This window comes from Aquarana catesbeiana, linkage group LG05, assembly GCF_042186555.1.
Source record: "Aquarana catesbeiana isolate 2022-GZ linkage group LG05, ASM4218655v1, whole genome shotgun sequence".
NCBI lineage: Eukaryota > Metazoa > Chordata > Amphibia > Anura > Ranidae > Aquarana > Aquarana catesbeiana.
This window is the reverse complement of record NC_133328.1, coordinates 146,953,788-146,970,574: the sequence shown is the minus strand read 5'-3', so window position 1 is coordinate 146,970,574 and position 16,787 is coordinate 146,953,788. Positions and strand designations below refer to the sequence as shown.

The window sequence follows — 16,787 nt, the reverse complement described above, 5'->3', positions numbered from 1 at the left end:
AAGCACCTTTACATTGTCTGAGCACCAAAACAGACTGCAAACTTTGAAGCACAACACATAATAGCTGAGTTATGTAAACATTATGTTACACCTTTACATTGTTAGAGCACTGGAATAGGTCACAAACTTTGAAACGCATTGCAGGACTTATCCCTAAGCAAACATTATAATTTTTGTAGCTGAGGTAGAGATTCTGACACATTGTGTGGCACCTGTATAAAGCTTGAGCACCAGAACTGTCCACAAACTTAGGTACAGGCAGTCCCAGAGTTACAAACAAGATTTCTGTAGGTTCTTGTAGGTTCATTCTCTACAGTTTCTGTAGATTTATTCTCAAGTTGAATTTGTATGTAATTTGTAACAGGTACATTTTTAAGTGTAACTCCAGACAAAAATGTTTTTGGGGATAGCATAGGGAAGGGCTAATACTCCTGTAATGTTTGTTTTGTTGTCTGTGCCCCTGATAAGAAGATTTCACCTTACTTTCTGTCCCCGTGACAATTGGAATTTGAAAATTTTGGGCTGTCATGGAAACAAGGATTGGTGATAAAGCTTCAGTGGAGACACCTTGTTCCTATGATAACTCTTACAGGAGTGAACAACCTTCCTAGGGGTAGATTTCTTCTCAATTCCTGTTTCCCTCTATTTGTAAATATGAGTTATATGTAAGTCAGATGTATGTAACTTGGGAGCTGCCTGTACAGTGAAGGATTTGCCCTGCAGAAAACAACAGAAATCAAAATGCAGTAACAGTGTCTGAGCAACAGAACATCCCGCCAAAGTGTAAGGCACAACACAGGAATAAGGAATGTTCTTTGTTTTTAGATGAGGTCATGCCTGATTACTGGAATAGGCCACACACTTTAATACACATTGTAGGATTTACCCTGAAGCAAACATTAAAATTATTGCATCAGGAGTTGAACTGTTAAAACATTGCATGACATTGCCTGAGCACTAGAAAAGGCCAAGAGAGGTAGCAGAAGCTGGCAATGGTGGCATGATTTTTTATTTTTTTGGGTGGAAGAGTTGCTGGATGAAGTTTAGTCTGTAGCATAAAACATGGAAGTTTTGCAAACATTGGTTTTGTAATCATTTGTAATCCATGACCAGTCCCTTTTGATAAAGTGAGCCAGCTTGCACTGTCAAGGGACAGGCAGATTGTCCGCTCCAATACAAAACTTCCTGCCATGTTTAAAGGCCCCACCAGACAACACACTGACTACAGAGCAAGCCAGAAGCTCTTTGCACATACTATGCAACTTTTAAAATTGGCATTGAGGCAGCCTCCACCACCACGCCTCCTTCTTTTAGGGATCAGAGGATCTGAGGCACATTGGTTAACACCATCAAGAAATGCAGCAGAAGGTTCTTATACAACACTTCCTCAAAGTGCAGCATTTTGGACTCCCTTTGGAGTAATGGCAGGATATTGTCTATTTTACCCTTGTATCACGGATCAAATAGTTTGGCCACCCAATAGTTGTCCTTCTCTTTGATGATCTGAATCCTGGGGTAATTTTCCAGAAATTTCAGCATGGAAGACCCAATTTTGCAGTGTCCCTAAGGATAACACTGTTGTCAACAATCTCACCCCACCCCAAGCAGTATCAACCTAATTTTTAATATGTGAAAGGAGGAAAACCAGTGTATGACCCAGATTATTTTTCTGCAGCAGGTAAGAATATATGCTCCATTAGATTCCTTCCTGGCCACAGCAGCCAGGGAAAGTGACAGAAGAAACCAGAAGTGAGAGAAACCTTGTCACTTCTGGGTCCTTGCTAACTAGGAAAAATTAGTGATACTCTAGGGGAAGTTGTGCAAGGGTTATCAGTTTCAAGGAGTCTGTGGAAGTGATCCTGCAACTGTACAGCCACCCGGTCATTTCCATTTGTAAGCCAACAGACTTCTTGTGGCATACATGGTTACAGATTGTGTAATACCCCATCCTCCATTCATAGAGCACTTTTCAATGTGGGAACCAACAGTACAGATTCTATTAATTAAGCACAGAGCAAAAAGCGTGAGCATAGTCAGCACTTGACAAGTGCCTGTCACAGGTGCAGCTGTTCATATTACCCCACAGCATCAGAAGATCACAGATGCGGGAATATCCAGGGGCAGGGGACTTTAGATTTCAACTTAACGCAGCCACATGGAACACTCTACATTTTATGGTAAGTACTGTATCTAGTGCTGTTTCTAAAAATAAAAAACAATGATTTGGCTAACCTTCAGCTTGTAATCTAACCAGTGTTTTTCATGCTCCATTAAGCTTACAAAAAATGAACAATGGTCTTGTGTAAATTCTGAGACACTCCAGTTGGAGTTGGAGGAACCTCCTCACTTCCATGTGATGGCCCTGGGCCAACCATAAAGTGCTTGCATTGTCACAGGAAAGGGGTTACATGCTCCTCCATAATGAGAAGTATTGGGTATTTAGTTTGTATCTCTTTCTGCATTTTTGCCTGCTGCATATGTACTGTACAGAACTGCATACTGATGAGCTTGTGTTTGTCCTTCCAAAACATATAGAGGTGTCAGACACTGATGCTGTCTGCATAAGATATAACTAAATATATTTTTAAAACGTCTTTTACAGGCAATGTAAAAAAAAAAATACATGACGTCAACCTAAGCTTCTATATCACTGAACCACAGCTCCTGAGCTTGATGTACAGAGATTAAAAACATAAGATGGCAATGGTACAAGAAAAAACAACACTACCCCTGCTCGGGCAATAACCCACACTAGAGTTTCAGATGTTTCAGAAAATAGTAGATGTCTGTATGTGTGTGGGAGGGGTGTCTTAAAGTAAAAAAATATATACAGTTTATGTCAGTATAAAAAGAAGCAAGCCCTTCATTTCCATGACCCGAAGACACAGCAGTAGAGCTCTGGAGTACTTATATCAGCAGAGTCTCCATGAGCTACACTAGCAGCTTCAGGTCAGATCATGTCACCAAATGTGGTCAATGACGTCACCCAGGTTTCCCAGCGGTATTGCTGCAGGGAATTCATCATGAGTGCAAGTAAAAGTGCAAAGCATACAGATTACCCATCAGTCATTGCGACTGATGTGTATTATCTTGATGAATGACTTCAATAATGGATACATTGCTGGGATTGATGTGGATTTACTCCTGGGGACATTAATAAACTTTATTATGAAATTTGATAAATATGTGTTTGTGTTTTTTTTTTCATACCCATTCCCCTAGGAAGGATTGGATATCTAGCCACTGTTGTGATATAGATGTTGAAGGATGAGTGTTGTGATGTAGTAGTGGAATGATGATAATTGATAAATATTATTTGAGTTCAAGTCATTCCCGCAGCAATTCCATTCATCCAGAGAGATGCATTTATTTAGACTTCAGAACAGCCAACATAGGTACAGACAAGGTAGATGACAGGATACTTGAATATTCATGCAGCATTTAGACACCTTTAGAGGACCCAGTTCCTCCTGCCACAATTTAGCCAAAAAGAACCTGCCCTTTAATACACATTGTTCCCAAAGGGTGACAAGGACAAGCAATTCAATTGGCCAGGTTTATTAGGCCTTTAATCTGCTTTTGTCCTTCTGGGTGACAAATAATGCCTCTTAGCCATGGACAGCTGCAGTCTTAAAAACCTCCGGAAATTTCCTAAATTGCATAAGCATTTTGTCTACCATAACCAATAACTACTTACGACCCCTTTTGATGTTCAATTATCTTTACGATTCCTTCCGAATCTGACCAGACCGCCTACACTCCACATTCCTTTGAAAATTTGCATTGTTTAATTAAATCAAAGGCCGAGGTAACATTAAACATAGCACAGAGTCATTATCTGTTCTTTTGATATATAGAATATACCTGGTTGGTCAGTCTCTTCTTTAGTCAATAACTAGTTGAAATGCATCATTAGATAAATAATCTGTTACCCAAATACCAATGTGGCCTTGCGCAACATTAACATAGCAAAGAGTCACCCACCCTCATTTTGTTATATAGTTGGCTTGTGTCAAAACCTGGCCTGCATGTTTTGACACAGAGACAAGAATATATATATGAATATACTTTACATGTACACTATCCTACATAAATCATAGACTATATTCCCCCACTTAAATCAGTTTGAATTAGAATTGATTCAAAACCAATCAAACTGCTCTGTTCAGACATTTCTGGCTCTTAAGATTGATGCCAACTCTAGGCTTTCCTTATTTTCTGAACTGTTCTTAATTGTCTTTTAGCACAACAATATAAACCAAACTAAAAACATATTAATATAAATTGAATTATCGCAAAAATCATGGAAAGAGTTCTCAATATCGGGTGAGTAAAAGTGTTATTGGGTATGCTCCACCAAGGCTCCTGAAATTCTTTAGCAATTCTATTAGAACTGATGAGGTTTCCCTTCACCGGGTTCTTGCAATTCTGTAATTTTCCTACTATCCCTCTTAAATAATGTATCCAATTGAACTGTAAGTGGTGGTATTTTCTTGAATAAAGGGGAAGTCACAGAGTCTCAATTGTCAAGATAAGTTTGTTCAATGTCCACAGATACTTGATTCATCTGGATATTGGTTTGAATGTCTTCCTGTAAAATCGTCAACAGTCCATCTGTGAGGTTCACACACCAGCCTGTGATAGATGTCCGACACTGAACTTGTCTCTGCCAAGTGAATGAGGGAACCCCTAATGCACAGACTTTCGAGTCTTCTCCATGAATTGTCCTCTTCCAGGCTTGTTCATCTTTTTGCAATCAAACCAGGCAGTTCCCAGAATGTGCAACAGCACAGCCATCTATGTACTCCAGCCGCTCAAAAGAACAGGAACAAAGCCAGGCCTGGCCACATCTGGTACAGCAGTTGGGGTCCATGGTTTTCCACACTTGGTTATCCTTGACAATAAGCCTGCTTAGTGGTAGCAGATGTTTCAGTATATTAGTGCAATTTCTCACTTCCACCTCACCAAGAATGATTATCTTGTATACAGGTAAGGGTGTTGTTGACCATGTAGGGATGTCAACGGCCAGAGGTATTTCCTGCTTCCTGATTCGATCTTTATTGCAAAGAGTATCTAGGTTCCTTACTTTAGCAAGGGCAAAGTTCATACAAGTAATACCACTGTCTTTGATAAGACTGAATAATAAAGTAAAGTTCATTAATTCTCCTTGTTTGATTTCTTGCAGCCCTAGGTAACACCATAGACTTGGATACATAATTGGTTTGAAGTGTTTTCTTCAGTGTACTCACCGATATCTGAATGTTCTGCAAATCTGCAGCAATGGTGTGAATGTTCTGAATATCTATTTTCATTTCAGCTAGTGTTTAAATCTACTCTTCCACCTTTAAGCAGCATCTGCTGTAATCCACCCACAAAATTTTGTTCTCTTATATTTGGACTCTCTATATCAACCCTATTCCAAATTGAACTACCCAAACTGAATCCTGATATTATATCAGTACCCAGATCCCTCTTTGAAACTTAAAATTGAGCCCTTGTGTAGCATCCCAAAATAAGTTGTTTCAAAACCATATTTTCATTGATTCTGACAACTCTCTGGAATGTTAAATAATGTAAAATTCAACAATAATGGTAATGATAAATACTGTATTAAACATCGCTATACACAAAAGTTTGAGTCTGCTCAATAAAAAGTCCATGTTCTAGCCACTGTAAAATTGTAGGACAGTTTCTAGACTCCATCCTTCATATCATGAGTAGGGATGAGCCCGCGGTTCGAGTTGAACGTAAGTCCAACTTGAACATCGGGAGTTCGTTTGTTCTAAAACAAACCGAACATATGGGGCGTTTGCGGGAAATTCAAGCACCGCGGAATGCCCCATAATGCACTGCGAGATCGGCTGGCTGTCCACCAACGTTTACCATCCAACCTGACAGAACTGGAGAGGATCTGCAAGGAGGAATGGCAGAGGATCCCCAAATCCAGGTGTGAAAAATTTGTTGCATCTTTCCCAAAAAGACTCATGGCTGTATTAGATCAAAAGGGTGCTTCTACTAAATACTGAGCAAAGGGTCTGAATACTTTGGACCATGTGATATTTTAGTTTTTCTTTTTTAATAAATCTGTAAAAATGTCAACAATTCTGTGTTTTTCTGTCAATATGGGGTGCTGTGTGTACATTAATGAGAAAAAAAATTAATTTAAATGATTACATGATTTTAGCAAATGGCTGCAATATAACAAAGAGTGAAAAATTTAAGGGGGTCTGAATACTTTCCGACCCCACTGTATATATATATATATATATATATATATATATATATATACTCTGCATTCAGTGTAGCCTATATCTACAGTGCATTCTGCAGTGTACTGTTTCTAATACACTTCAGGCAGTTCACACAGTATCTAATACAGTGTGTACAGTTTCTACTACACTTCTGGTGGTGTACACAGTATACAATACAGTGCAGTCGTTGTACATTTTCTAATACACTTCAGGCGGTGTACACAGTATCTAATACAGGGTGTTGCAAAACAAAAAATACATCATGCCTGGAAGGCCACCAAAGAGGGCAGTAATGGACTTGGTGCAACCTCTGCAGATGGCCGTGGGGCACGCTTGTCCTTTTTTGCTGCTGCTGGTCATGTTATTGAGCCACAACATGCAGAAGAGTTGGTGGAGTGGATAACAAAGCCATCCTCATCCTCCTCATCCTCTGTCACCCAGGCTCAGAGTAGTTTGCCTTCCAACGTAGCTGCCAAAGCTGCCTATTCCTCAGGCTCCACAGTCCACTCCTTCTGTAGCCCCATCATCATGCATGGAGGAGTCCCCAGAATTATTCGACCACAGTGTCGGTTAAATGCTGCTGGAGCGATTTGAAGGCTCCAATGTTGGTTCCCAGGTTGAGGAAGGGAGTAACGTGAGCCTAGAGAGAGGGGGTGCCACAGAAGGACAAGAAACTGGCAGTGATGCTTCGCAGCAGGGCCCATTCCTGCGCCCAACAAGAGTATCTGTGAGGAGTTACTGTGTTGTGGCACCACCACCATCCAAGGCCCAATATTTCTGCTCCTGTTTAATAGGGGCATATAATTAAAACTTTTGGTATAATATTTCACAGCAGGGCCCGTTCCTGCTCCCAACACGAGTATCTGTGAGGGGTTACAGTGTTGTGGCACCAACACCACCCAAGGCCCAATTTTTCTGCCCCTGTTTACCAGGGGCATGTAATTACAATTCTTGATATAATATTTCACAGCAGGGCCCATGTTCCTGCGCCCAACAAGAGTAACTGTGAGCGTTTACAGTGTTCTGGTACCACCAACACCTAAGGCCCAATTTTCTGCAGTTACTGCTGTTCAGAGTATACAGTATAGTGCCTGGGGGCCTGGGGGACACCCACGCTATTTTAAAAAAAAATTGGTGCAGGGTTCCCCTTAATATCCATACCAGACCTGAAGGGCCTGGTATGGTTTTTTGGGGGGCATCCGTGCCATTTTTTTTGGTATTTTTATCTATAATGCTGGGATCTGACAATACATTACAGCCGCAAGCAATTTTAAATTACATTTTTTCCTTCAGACATTTCATTTTGCTGCAGTACTGTTATAAACATGGGAAAGATGCGTTACTTTACAGGCTTACTAAGGACACCCCCCAGGCATGATATTTAAAGGAATATTTCATTTTTATTGTTTCACTTTAAGCATTAATAAAATCACTGCTCCCAAAAAATGGCCATGCATTGACACATGTCCCCTGGGGCAGGGCCTGGGTCCCCAAACACTTTTTATGGCAATAACTTGCATATAAGTCCAAACAGCATACCGCTTCCTTCTCGGTAAGTCCAAACAGCATACCACTTCCTTCTGGGTAAGTCCAAACACCATATTCCACAAAATATTCAGATTTTGACTTCATGATCTCACACCTAGCGACTATCCACCCCCCCGACTATGCCCTTCATAGTGTCCCTATGTATCTGGATGCCCTCTGAATTCTCAAAAACATGATCCAATACAGTTCTTTTATTTTGATTAGATTTCCCCACTGGTAAGCATTTCAATCCCTTAACTTTTCTACTCTGATGTTTATGATGCAAATTAGTAGAGTGATTGATGCTGATCTCAACACATATGTTAATAGAGAAGGCTTGTTTTTGTCCGGGGGGGTCTTCATTTTGGTGCTGTCCAAATGACCAGAAGAGCATTTCAGACTCAGTAACAGAAATCGGCGATGACAACAATCTGGTAAGGTGACAGAAGACTGTGAGGACCCAGGAAGGATGTTTTGAACCCCAGGACCAGGACCTGGAGAAGATTTAAAGCCTAGGAACCCAAGTAGTTGGTAAGTGTACCTTGTTTCTTATTCTCTAAATAGTACTTTTTTTTCTTTTTTTTTTGCACAATGGCTTTGGCTGGGTCTGGTTGTGAAAATAGCACTAAGGGAGAGAATGTGAATATGTGGCTGGTAAATTATATAAAAAGTCATGGAGGACCTTATGAGATAATCAAGAATATAGACAGTCATGGGATTTAATTAAATGCTTTTTATCTGATAGTGTGTTTGATAAGAAAACAAAAGAAAATAAATGTAAGGGTATCTACTGTATATTCAGGGATTATTGTCTTGTTGTACAGAATTAATGGAGGAGATTAAGGGGAAAGAACAACAAATTCTAGAACAGGCTCAGAGATATGAGGTTATGAAGAAAGACTTGAATGAGAGGATATCAAATGTCAGGTTACATACTATTACTACTGGGGAGGCAATGAATGAGAAGGCGAAATTGTGTGATGTTGTTGAGAAACAGGTGGAGGAATGTAAACATGCTGCTAACATTGCTTTTGATAAATTGGCAGAAAAATTAAATTACACGCATCAAAATGATACCTCTAAAATTAAGCTTGACACCAAAGATTATAAGCCAATATATCCCTGGGATGAGTTAAAAGCAGCCCCAAGCATACCAGCAGCTCCTACCACTACAACCACTGTATTGAACACTGACAATTCAAGTGAAGTTCAATTGATCACAAAACAATTAAAGCCCACAGGAGATGGAAGCCATTGTAAGAGAGATAGGACAGGTACCCCGCTATGATGTAAATAGATTAATGAAATTGTTTTGTGATTTGCAGAGAGTCAGAGACACATACAACTTGAATATGAAAGACCTAGCTAGAATTTTGCAGAAAAGTGTAGGCAATGGATTATGGGCACCAATTTTGCAAAATTGTGGCCAGCGTCATAAAAATAATGATATTTTAAAGGAATTGTTAAAGGCATTGTATGGAGTAACCAGATAAGGTGTAGGCTATGTAATCATAGCCTACAGTCACATTCTTATTTTAAAGGGAGATCCCAGATTCCACCATATGTGGAGGGGCTTATTACCACAACTTCCTTTTTGGGGCACACAAAGGTAGGGAAGAAGCTCTTGTCCCAGGCTGTGCTTCAGGCTATGTGCAGCCAAAGGAAAATCTGCCTGTAATCCAGGAACACAGAGAGGTAGAGGACACAGAGCTGCTATGCATTCTGAGAATGACATGGGCCTGCTGGAAGGAACTAGGACTTGTGGAGAATGTAGTCACCAGGGAGACAGTCCATGTTTTAGATTAGCTCTGGGACTATAGATCCCAGTATGACCAGAGCTCTGCAGGAAGGGAAAAGGAAGGACTGTTCCTGGTCTAGGGGCAGTCACAGAGAGGACTCGCAAGAACACACACAGTGAAAGAGGTTGCTGTCAGGTCAGTTTGCCATGTTGTTGGTGAAGCAGAGAGGCTGAATTGCGGACATTTCCTGATTTGTGGGAATGTTGCTCTTTTTACTGACACCCTAAGAGTTGGTGAGTGGCCGCTGACCATACCCCACCATACTCTACTGAAAGGAACAGTATTGACTACTGGGGACACCAGTCTTAATAGTAAATGCTCTAACATTGGATTTGGGCCCAAATTACTGGCCAGTAGGGAAGAATTTGACAAAGACTGCAGGACCTTTGCCATAGTCTTGCCCCTTAGATGGTACTTCTCTATTATAGTATATACTATACTATATAGTATAGTACCGTATATAAAGGCCATTCTCTGGTCTGATTGCTTATTAAAAAAAAATGGAGAAAACAAAAACGGTGCTACAATTACTAAAGTTAACCACTTGCCGACCGCCGCACACCGATGTACGCCCAAACTTTGGCGGCGGATATCGTTGTTATGGCAGCAGCTAGCTGCCATAACCCCAGTATCCCCGTTTTCATGCGGCAGTCGGCTTTCAGATAAAAGTGGTCCCTACAGCGGATTTGCCGCGAGATCACTTTTATCGGTGGCGGGAGAGGGGCCCCCTCCCGCCGCAATCCGGTGCCCTCCGCTGCTTACCGGAGCTGTTGGTAGCAGTGAAGGCGATTGCGTCCATCTCCCTTCTGTGCCTGGAGATGAGTGAGGCTAAGATGGCGCCCACTCGTCTCCATGACACTGCTGGGCGGAAGTGTCGTCAAAACGTCACATCCACCCACGGCTCTTAAAGGCACATTTTTTTCAATATCATTTTTTAAATTACTTTTTTTTTTTTTTATTGCATTTTAGTGTAAATATGAGATCTGAGGTCTTTTTGACCCCATATCTCATATTTAAAAGGTCCTGTCATGCTTTTTTCTATTACAAGGGATTTTTATATTCCTTGTAATAGGAATAAAAGTGACACATTTTTTTTAAAACAGTGTAAAAATAAATAAAATAATGTAAAATAAATAATAAAAACAAAAAAAAGAGAGCAATAATTTTAGCCCTAGACCTCCTCTGTAACACAAAACATGCAACCTGTAGAATTTTTTAAACATTGCCTATGGATATTTTTGAGGGTAAAAGTATGACGCCATTCCACGAGCGGGCGCAATTTTGAAGCGTGACATGTTGGGTATCAATTTACTTGGCGTAACATTATTTTTCACAATATAAAAAAAAATTGGGCTAACTTTTCTGTTGTCTTATTTTTTTATTCAAAAAAGTGAATTTTTTCTAAAAATAGTGCACTTATAAGACCGCTGTGCAAATACGGTGCAAAAAAAAGTATTGCATTGACTGCCATTTTATTCTCTAGGGTGTTAGAAAAAACAATATATAATGTTTGGAGGTTCTAAGTAATTTTCTAGCAAAAAAACCTGTTTTAAACATGTAAACACCTAAAATCCAAAACGAGGCTGGTCCTTAAGTTGTTAATAGAAAAACTATCATAAAGTGCTATTGTATGCCAATGAATTCATAATTCAATAAATTCATAGCATCATATAAAATTATTATGTTCACCATTTCACATAACAAATACATAAAAATCTTAACCAAAGTGCTATAGTGCATTAAAAAAAGTATGATTGTTCAACACCTACAGTATAAAGATTCACAAAGATAGTGCAAACACACATGTTCATAAATAGTATAGGCTTAGAGTTCATCTACTACTATCCCACCAATGCTGTGATTCAAAGATCACACCTCTCAGTGTGAGAGACCACCACCATCAGTAAACTGCTTACCAAAGCTTATCCCTCCACATCATAAGGGGTTACAACAGCATAGTTCTCCACTCTCCCAAACACAGCAGGTCAGCATCATATGGAACTCAAATGGATGGCACCCAAGATCAACTCTGCTCTCCACAGTTTCAGATCCGGGAAAAGTGCCATTATCACTAGACTGCAGAGAAGAGCTTTGTGAGCACAGATATCTAAGAGATGGCCAGAGCGACGTGACTGCTCCTCTGACACTTCGTGCATGGTTGCTTATTATAGTATACTTTATTTATTTTTTGCCACTGTTTTGCTTAAGTATATATTGTCATTTTCAATTTTCTTTAATAATGGTATTATTGTGCATAGTGTTCCTTCAAATATCCACCTGTCAGCCCTGGTGTGTTGTAGAGTGTGGTGCTGCTTGGAGAGTCATTGGCACTGGGAACAGGGGACCCCAGGAACAGTGGTTCCTTTAGTAAGCACTATGCCTGGGGCAGTGATTCAGGTAGTGCACCTCAATTTCCATACATGCATCTTTCATCATCACAGTTTCTATAGTATTCACAGGATTAGAAGTAACATGCTGCAAAGGGGTAAGGTAACAACTAATCTTTTAGGTAATGTCTGCACAAATGTCTCACCTTACTACATAGTAGGAACACTATATGGGGGTATAGATTAAAGATTTTTTTTGACTAACAAAAAAGCCCAAAGCAGCTCTAGCCTGCCCTCTAAACTCATGATGGGTGCAGTGTTCATGGATTCTGTTATTGATTCTACTAGATATATAGTGATAGACTATGTTTGGAAGCCGACAAGTGGATAGGGCCTCTTTTAAGGCTCAGAGTGAATGATGTCCAGCCCCATGTGGAGAGTACTCATTATCTTTACATGTCTTGGTACTTTTTACAGCAGCAATGTATTAAGGGATACTGTGCACAGTCTACAAAGTGCAAGTGTACAATTACTTGACCAGCTGCTACTACTACTAGGTCTATCTGTATGGGCTTACTATGAGAACTGGAACTAACACTTGATACCTTCCTATGTCTCACTCCCATAGATCCCTAATGCCGCGTACACAAGGTCGGGCTTTTCAGCTACAAAAGTCCGACAGCCCATCCGACAGACTTTCGACAGACTTTCGACGGACTTTTGGCGGACTTTCAACAGACTTTCTAACGACCGGACTTGCCTACACACGATCAGACAAAAGTCCGATGGATTCGTACGTGATGCCGTACACCGGACTAAAATAAGGAAGTTGATAGCCAGTAGCCAATAGCTGCCCTAACGTGGGTTTTTGTCCGTCGGACTAGCATACAGACGAGCGGATTTCTGGGTCCGGTGGAGTTACGACGTAAAGATTTGAAGCATGTTCCAAATCTAAAGTCCGTCAGATTTGCGACTGGAAAAGTCCGCTGAAGGTCCGGTGAAGAACACACACAATCGTATTATCCGCCGGATTTGGTCCGTCGGCGTCCGTCGGACAAGTCCGGTCGAAAAGTCCGACCGCGTGTACGCGGCATAAGTCCTCTCGGATATACCGGAAGGAGGTCCTTGGTCTAATCTGCCCTATACTTAACAACAACTGACTAAGTTGCCCGTACCTTTTGATCTGTGGATATACAACTGAGAACTTGCGTTCTGGTTAGGTATTATTCTACCTGCAGATATCGCCGCTTACATTTGTGCATGCCTCCCAATGTACACAGTAGAGTTTATTAATTAATTTAACCACTATAGACTCTTGTAATTTCTTTTTATATACAGTCTAATTTATCCCTATATATATATTTTTTCCAGTGACTGGGAAGGCTGGTGGACCATTTTTTCTGAATTGGTCCTGTCCTTCTCCCCTACAGAGTAGGGACGTGTACTGTTGGAGGTGCCCTTTGTGGAACTGCTTTGACGATCTGGTGACCCCTGCCCACCTTGGCGGACTCTGTCTATTCTTTGGGACCTCTTTTTGCTGCTCTGGTCCCGCTCTGTTTCCTCTGTTTCCCCGCCTTTTTCTTGTCCCAGCTTTCTTTGTTGCCCCTCTCCTGGCCTCTGGGGTTGCAGCTGATTGATCCCCCTGCTGGATGCCTTGGACGTTCTTGGAAATCCCCTGATCAATACACATGGTCAGTACCTATATAATTATTTGATATGTATCGAGTAATTTGATTACCATATATATGATCTTTTAGGGCTGATATTGGAAGTACAGTAAATTGTACAATGCATTGCATATGTCTATAAATCTTGTCCTTTCACTTCTCTGACCACAGATATAAACTTTTGTTGTGACCAAATTTATTACCCCTGAAGAAGAGGTTGGCCCCCAAATACCTCAAAACATTGGGTTTTGTCTATTGTCTGTTATTTTACAATAGAGTTGGTCTATGTTACATATTTTCATATCCATGAATGTGCATCTATTTTAGACATTTACTGTGTTATGTCATAGTTATCATGTTGTATTCTTTTTCTATAATAAATACATTTTTTTAACTACTACTTTTCTACCTTATATATTAATACTCATCTGTCAGTGACCCAATTTAAAGTCCCATCTGAGGACACATACTCTCTTCTGAGTAATTTTCTCCATTGTATAATTATTTAGAATTTAAAAGTCAGTCCAGGGATGCCTGAGTCAAATTCAAGTTGTTTGGTCTCAGGGAGCAGCCCATACATGAATCAGTTTTTTGTTTCAACCAGCAGGTTGAAATAAGAAAACTGACTCGATTTCCCCATCCACACACTCGAGTTGAATGGAGGAATCACTGAGCTGTTGTAAAGCTGGCAGTGCTGATCGAGCCGCAAAAATCCACTGGGGTGATTGATCAGTAGATCAACTTCTGTACAACTACCCTGCCCATACATGGATAGAAATCCGTCCGGTCACTGCTGAACCAAAATTTTAATAATGTATGCTCGGCTTGCTTTAGCCCTATGTGAGGTACAACCTGTAAATTACATAGGATTGACAGTACTAGCTGCATAAATGGCCAATCGCCAAGCATTTACATGTGAGAGGAAGGCTAATGAGTCCCATACTACCCAAACACAGAAGTACAAGATGTGTAACTTTGCTCCAAGTGGCTAAAATGGACAGTGGGGAGGGTGAAAGGAAGGTAAGTATAATCTGTTGGTCAGTCATTATTAATTTCAACCTTTTACTTTGCTCTTCATGGGCAAAGCACAGGTGCACTTTAAGGATCAGAAGTTTTTACTGTGTGGTGCAGTACCAAAAAATTCAGAGAGACTTTACATGAGCATGGGCGCTGTAGTAGAAGACTGCTATAAAGAACAGAAGTCTGGTTAGGTCCTCCCTTTCCCTGAACTCTATAGAAGCCCTGTGTGCTGATACTGCTACAGTCATTTGATACAGGCTTGTGCATCATGTACATAGCAACAATATCACAGACATATAGCAATCTATATAGGGTGCAGGTGACAGCATAAGCTGTATTTGGCAGCAACAGATACTAAGCTCAAACAGAAGCATCATGGTGTATATATGAAATTCTATAGGAAGATAGTAGAGTTAATTTATTCAGGCATGACTTTACAGAATAAATAAGATTCAACTTCTGGTTCAGATGAAGTAATGGAGTGTGAAATAGCTTATCCTAAATTTGAATAACAATTAGAAAAATGAATTGCTCATTAAAGAGGCCAGCTTGCAGTTACATTCCTGAGATAAATGTAGCATAATATAACTCCTACAGTGTTTTAAAGCCCCTTAAATGGTCATAATAACTGATTTGCTATTTTCTGGCTACTTGTATGTAGGCATTGAACTCACTGTATGGTATATATCCAATCTTTGCACTGTATGTGGGGCTGATGAAAAAAGACAACAGAAGTGTTTCTTTAAATTAAGCAATCAGGTGTCGGCTGTCATTTTCCAATCTTCACAAAGAAATGACAGCTGGAATTAATGGCTCATCACTTCTTGATTATCCTAAATATATAATCAGGAGAATCAAATGTGATTGGCTGTTATTGGTAATATATAGGGTTGCCTTTTCTCCATTTGCAACCATCAGCCCAACTGAGATTACAATTGCTAGCTTTAGTTACAAAATCACAGTTTTTATTTCAATGTATCCGTGCTTATGATTGTCTTTCTGTACACAATATATATTCTGATATAAAAAAGTTTGAATTCCTATAAATTAATTATACATTGAATATGTAGTATACTATACCAACACTGTACCAATAGCTGTGCCTAACTGCACCAATCACATCTCTTTCCAGATCTATGGAAATATATAAGCTGTTGGAGTGTCATTAAGTAAACTTTTTCAACACACAGCCCTGCACATAGTGCAAGGTCTAGATGGATTGTCCTGAGATTGTTCTTTTCATGGCCACTTCTTTGTCCCTCTGGGGAAATTTCTCCTTGTTTCCTGTTCCAGAGATGTAATAGGAAATGAGATGAAATCTCTAAACATTAGTTGTATCTCCCTCTTAGAAAGTAATCATTAGAACAGGTAACCCACCACTTCCCATCGTTCTGATGACAACTGTAGCATGTTTAATTTCCTTTCATTTACTGTCTTAAAGTGGATGTAAACCCAAAAAAAAAACAAATTTAATTAAGGCTTCCACCTTTTACAGTATAGGATTTCATGTCATCTATGCCCAGTCTTGCCACGAAGAGTTAATCCAGCTCTGAGCAGTCCTCCTATCTTTTTTCAGTGAGATAAAAACTGACACACAGAGAAATGGGAGTCAGTTCTTTCCCCTTGCTGTAAGTGACAGGTGATTTACATATCTCATGCAGGAGCCTGAGAGAGACAAATTGTTGGCAAAATGAATGCAGTATGTTATCAAAACATACTGGAGGAACATTTGCATTCATCAGCCAGGAAGCTGCACATGGGACATATTTGGACATTCCAACATGACAATGATCCAAAACACAAGGCCAAGTCAACTTGTCATTGGCTACAGCAGAATAAAGTGAAGGTTCTGGAGTGGCCATTTCAGTCTCCTGACCTCAATATCATTGAGCCACTCTGGGGAGATCTCAAACGTGCAGTTCATGCAAGACAGCCCAAGAATTTACAGGAACTGGAGGCTTTTTGCCAAGAGGAATGGACAGCTTTACTATCTGAGAAGATAAAGAGCCTCATCCACAAATACCACAAAAGACTTCAAGCTGTCATTAATGTTAAAGGGGTCAACACACGGTATTAAGAACTGGGGTATGTAAACTTTTGATCAGGGTCATTTGGGTAGTTTCTGTTGCCATTATGACTTAAAAGGAGTAAACACAGTTGATTGATATAAATGGCTTCAGCCAAACACTAACCATG

At 40.1% G+C, this 16,787-nt stretch overlaps 1 protein-coding gene and 1 pseudogene across 1 annotated transcript in view; one reads left to right on the top strand and one right to left on the bottom strand.

Moving 5' to 3' along the window:
* LRRC3B (leucine rich repeat containing 3B) overlaps positions 1-16,787 on the bottom strand; it is a 349,990-nt gene that overhangs the window by 86,827 nt on the left and 246,376 nt on the right. The window lies entirely within an intron of this gene.
* LOC141145966 (uncharacterized) lies at positions 8,370-9,271 on the top strand (annotated as a pseudogene).